Source organism: Pseudophryne corroboree, chromosome 10, assembly GCF_028390025.1.
Source record: "Pseudophryne corroboree isolate aPseCor3 chromosome 10, aPseCor3.hap2, whole genome shotgun sequence".
NCBI lineage: Eukaryota > Metazoa > Chordata > Amphibia > Anura > Myobatrachidae > Pseudophryne > Pseudophryne corroboree.
This window is the reverse complement of record NC_086453.1, coordinates 5,733,263-5,739,262: the sequence shown is the minus strand read 5'-3', so window position 1 is coordinate 5,739,262 and position 6,000 is coordinate 5,733,263.

The window sequence follows — 6,000 nt, the reverse complement described above, 5'->3', positions numbered from 1 at the left end:
GAATTGATAATCTGTGAGGAGGGGGATGTACATGGTGATGAATCGGAGGATGATGATGAGGTGGACATCTTGCCTCTGTAGAGCCAGTTTGTGCAAGGAGAGATTAATTGCTTCTTTTTTGGTGGGGGTCCAAACCAACCCGTCATTTCAGTCACAGTCGTGTGGCAGACCCTGTCACTGAAATGATGGGTTGGTTGAAGTGTGCATGTCCTGTTTATACAACATAAGGGTGGGTGGGAGGGCCCAAGGACAATTCCATCTTGCACCTCTTTTTTCTTTCATTTTTCTTTGCGTCATGTGCTGTTTGGGGAGTGTTTTTTGGAAGGGCCAGCCTGCCTGACACTGCAGTGCCACTCCTAGATGGGCCAGGTGTTTGTGTCGGCCACTAGGGTCGCTGAGCTTACTCACACAGCTACCTCATTGCGCCTCTTTTTTTTCTTCTTTGCGTCATGTGCTGTTTGGGGAGTATTTTTTGGAAGGGCCATCCTGCCTGACACTGCAGTGCCACTCCTAGATGGGCCAGGTGTTTGTGTCGGCCACTTGGGTCGCTGAGCTTAGTCACACAGCTACCTCATTGCGCCTCTTTTTTTCTTTGCGTCATGTGCTGTTTGGGGAGTGTTTTTTGGAAGGGCCATCCTGCGTGACACTGCAGTGCCACTCCTAGATGGGCCAGGTGTTTGTGTTGGCCACTTGGGTCGCTGAGCTTAGTCACACAGCTACCTCATTGCGCCTCTTTTTATTTTTTGCGTCATGTGCTGTTTGGGGAGTATTTTTTGGAAGGGCCATCCTGCCTGACACTGCAGTGCCACTCCTAGATGGGCCAGGTGTTTGTGTCGGCCACTTGGGTCGCTGAGCTTAGTCACACAGCTACCTCATTGCGCCTCTTTTTTTCTTTGCGTCATGTGCTGTTTGGGGAGTGTTTTTTGGAAGGGCCATCCTGCGTGACACTGCAGTGACACTCCTAGATGGGCCAGGTGTTTGTGTCGGCCACTAGGGTCGCTTAGCTTACTCACACAGCTACCTCATTGCGCCTCTTTTTTTTCTTCTTTGCGTCATGTGCTGTTTGGGGAGTATTTTTTGGAAGGGCCATCCTGCCTGACACTGCAGTGCCACTCCTAGATGGGCCAGGTGTTTGTGTCGGCCACTTGGGTCGCTGAGCTTAGTCACACAGCTACCTCATTGCGCCTCTTTTTTTCTTTGCGTCATGTGCTGTTTGGGGAGTGTTTTTTGGAAGGGCCATCCTGCGTGACACTGCAGTGCCACTCCTAGATGGGCCAGGTGTTTGTGTCGGCCACTTGGGTCGCTGAGCTTTGTCATCCAGCGACCTCGGTGCAAATTTTAGGACTAAAAATAATATTGTGAGGTGTGAGGTGTTCAGAATAGACTGAAAATGAGTGGAAATTATGGTTATTGAGGTTAATAATACTTTGGGATCAAAATGACCCCCAAATTCTATGATTTAAGCTGTTTTTTAGGGTTTTTTGAAAAAAACACCCGAATCCAAAACACACCCGAATCCGCCAAAAAAAATTCGGTGAGGTTTTGCCAAAACGCGTTCGAACCCAAAACACGGCCGCGGAACCGAACCCAAAACCAAAACACAAAACCCGAAAAATTTCCGGTGCACATCTCTAGACTTTTCCCCCCTCACACGAGCTCAATGAGTTATGTGAAAAAACTTGGGAATCTCCAGATAAAAAACTGCAGATTTCCAAAAGGATTCTTATGGCGTATCCTTTCCCGCCAACGGACAGGTTACGCTGGGAATCCTCCCCTAGGGTGGACAAAGCTTTGACACGCTTATCCAAGAAGGTAGCCCTGCCGTCACAGGATACGGCTACCCTCAAAGATGCTGCGGATCGCAAACAGGAGGTTACCCTGAAGTCCATTTATACACATTCAGGTACCTTACTGAGGCCGGCAATCGCGTCGGCTTGGGTGTGTAGTGCTGTAGCAGCATGGACGGATACCTTATCTGAGGAACTTGATACCTTAGACAAGGATACTATATTAATGACCCTGGGGCATATTAAAGACGCTGTCCTTTATATGAGAGATGCTCAGAGAGACATTAGCGTACTAGGTTCTAGAATAAATGCTATGTCGATTTCTGCCAGAAGGGTCCTGTGGACTCGGCAATGGACAGGTGATGCCGACTCAAAAAGGCACATGGAGGTTTTACCTTACAAGGGTGAGGAATTGTTTGGGGAGGGTCTCTCGGACCTGGTCTCCACAGCTACGGCTGGAAAGTCAAATTTTTTGCCATATATTTCCTCACAGCCTAAGAAAGCACCGTATTACCAAATGCAGTCCTTTCGATCACAGAAAAACAAGAAAGTCCGAGGTGCGTCCTTTCTTGCCAGGGGCCGTGGCAGAGGAAAGAAGCTGCACAACACAGCTAGTTCCCAGGAACTCCCCGGCTTCCACTAAATCCACCACACAGAGCCGGCCATAGGCATAGGCAAACTAGGCAATTGCCTAGGGCATTTGATATGCCTAGGGGCATTAGCAGCTTCTGCTGATTAAAATGATATGCGGCATGCCTATATTCTGTGTGTAGCATTTCATATGCAGATACAGCCACAGTCTCACACAGTATATAGGCATGCTGCATATCATTTTAATCAGCAGAAGCTGCTTGTGCATCCTAGCCACATAGCAATGCAAATAAGATGCATTTTTATAAAAAAAGGTGCCCAACATTAGCATTGAGGCAAGATTTATGAGGACACATCTGTATCCAAGCAGAGGCAGAGGTCACAGTGTTAGTGGCAGTGTGAGTGCTGTGTGCATGTGAGTGGGTTGGTTGTGCAGTAGTGTTCAGAATATGTGTAAGGAGCATTATGTGTGTCATGTAAAAATGCATTAATAATGTGCAACATATGTGTAAGGGACACTATGTGTGTCATTATGTGTATAAGGGCATTAATAATGTGCGGTATATGTGTAACAGGGTACTACTGTATGTGTGTCATTATGCGTATTGGGGCACTAATAATGTGCAGCAAATGTGTAAGGGGCATTATGTGTAAAAGGACATTAATAAACATTGTCATAATGCGTAAGGTGCATTATGTTTATAAGGACATTAATAATGTGTCTCATATGTGTAAGGGGCATAACTGTGTGGCATTATGTGTATAAGGTGCTCTACTATGTGCCGTTGTGTATAGAAAGGGCACTACTGTGTCATCTAATGTGAATAAAGAGCAATAGGGTGTGGTGTAATGTGAATAAGGAGCAATTCAGTGTGATGTAATGTGAATAAGGAGCTCTACTGTGAGGAGTAACGTTTATAAGGTAAAGTGATACAACTGTGGGATGTAATATGAATTATGAGCACTATCACATGATCAAATGTGAATAAAGTTGCAGTACTGTGTGGTGTAATTGTAATTGGGGTTACTATTGTGTGGCCATGCCCCTTCCCAGCAAAAACACACCTTTTTTTGGGGTGCGTGCCAAATGTGTGAACTGTTCCTATTTAAAATATAAGGGGTACAAACACCAAAATAAGGACTGCTATGGGTGAGGGGTGATGGTGCTGGAAAAGAGGTGCAAGGTCAGAGGCGGAACCAGCGGTGGTACTAGGGGGCACCAGCCAAAATCTTGCCTAGGGCATCATATTGGTTAGGGCCGGCTCTGCCACCGCATGACGCTGGTGCTCCACAGGCGGAGCTAGGCCCGTTGGGGGCGCGTCTCCGAAATTTCAGCCACAAGTGGGTTCACTCCCAGTTGGATCCCTGGGCAATAGATATTGTGTCTCAGGGATACAAGCTGGAATTCGAAGAGATGTCCCCTCACCGATACCTCAAATCGGCGCTGCCAGCTTCCCCCCTCGAGAGGGAAATAGTGTTAACTGCAATTCACAAATTGTATCTTCAACAGGTGGTGGTCAAGGTTCCCCTCCTTCAACAAGGAAAGGGTTATTATTCGACCATGTTTGTGGTACCGAAACCGGACGGTTCGGTCAGACCCATATTGAATTTAAAATCCCTGAACATGTACCTAAAAAGGTTCCGGTTCAAGATGGAATCACTGAGAGCGATCATTGCAAGCCTGGAAGAGGGGGATTTTATGGTGTCTCTGGACATAAAGGATGCATACCTTCATGTCCCCATTTATCCACCTCATCAGGCGTACCTCAGATTTGTGGTACAGGATTGTCATTACCAATTTCAGACGTTGCCGTTTGGTCTCTCCACGGCAGTGCCGTAACTAGCCATTTTAGCGCTGTGTGCAAGAAACGGCAGTGGCGCCACCCCCACCATGTAAGATAGGGCAGTGCGCGCCGCAGGTGCGCAAATTTTTTATAGGGGCGTGGCTTCACGGGGAAGGGGCGTGGCCACAAAATAACAGCAATTCATACTACGGTGCACAGTAGTCTACATTATTCAAATTACGCTGCACAGTAGCGCCACTACACCAGGTAGAGCCCCTTTTATACATTACAGCAGACAGCGTCCCCCTTTTTACACATTACGGCAGCCAGTCCCCCTCTAGTCTTTACACATTGCGGCAGCCAGGCCCCCTCTTTACACATTGCGGCAGCCAGGCACCCTTTATACACATTGCGGCAGCCAGGACCCCTTTTTACACATTGCGGCAGACGGTGTCCCCCTGAGAGAGAGAGAGAGAGAGAGAAAGAGAGAGAGAGAGAGAGAGAGAGAGAGAGAAAGAGAGAGAGAGAGAGAGAGAGAGAGAGAGAGAGAGAGACATACTTACCTTCTCCCCGCTGACAGGCTCCTCGTGCAGCTCCCTCTCGGTGCAGGCTGTGTGAGGTGAGAAGGAGGAGGAGGGAGGGGGAGCAGGGAGCCGCAGCAGCGCTATTTGATTGGTAGTAAGCGCCGCTGCAGCATCCCCCTCTCCTTCTGTATTGGTTGCCTGGCGCTGCTGTGGATGCTGGGATGAAGGAACCGCATCCCAGCATCCATAGCAGCGCCGGGCAGCCAATACAGAAGGAGAGGGGGATGCTGCAGCGGCGCTTACTACCAATCAAATAGCGCTGCTGCGGCTCCCTGCTCCCCCTCCCTCCTCCTCCTTGAACCCGGCGCTGGTCTCTCTCCTCCAGCGCGGCGCACGGCGCACACAGAGGCGGCATGTAATGAGTCAATTTGACTCATTACATGCCGCTGGCCGTTGCGCCCCCAGGGCAACTGCGCTGTGTGCCAAGCCCCCTTGGCACACACGTAGTTACGGCCCTGCTCCACGGCTCCGAGAATATTTACCAAGGAAATGGCGGAAATGATGGTACTCCTGCGGAAGCAAGGAGTCACAATAATCCCATACTTGGACGACCTCCTCATAAAAGCGAGGTCAAGAGAGCAGTTGCTGATCAGCGTAGCACGTTCTCTGGAAGTTACGGCAACACGGCTGGATTCTGAATATTCCAAAGTCGCAGTTGGTTCCTACGACTCGTCTGCCTTTCCTGGGCATGATTCTGGACACAGACCAGAAAAGGGTTTATCTCCCGATAGAGAAGGTTCAAGAACTTGTGACACTGGTCAGGAACCTATTAAAACCATAATCACCCTATCCCCCAGGGCCAGGGTGTCTCTCCTGTGGTGGCTGCAGAGTGCTCACCTTCTCGAGGGCCGCAGATTCGGCATTCAGGACTGGGTCCTGGTGACCACGGATGCAAGCCTCCGAGGGCGGGGAGCAGTCACACAGGGAAGAAATTTCCAAGGTCTGTGGTCAAGTCAGGAGACTTGCCTTCACATCAACATCCTGGAACTAAGGGCCATTTACAACGCCCTACGTCAAGCAGAGACCCTGCTTCGCGGTCAACCAGTTCTGATTCAGTCAGACAACATCACCGCAGTGGCTCATGTAAACCGACAAGGTGGCACAAGGAGCAGGGTGGCGATGGCGGAAGCCACCAGAATTCTTCCCTGGGCGGAGAATCATGTAAGCGCACTGTCAGCAGTGTTCATCCCGGGGGTAGACAACTGGGAAGCAGACTTCCTCAGCAGGCACGACCTCCACCCGGGGGAGTGGGGA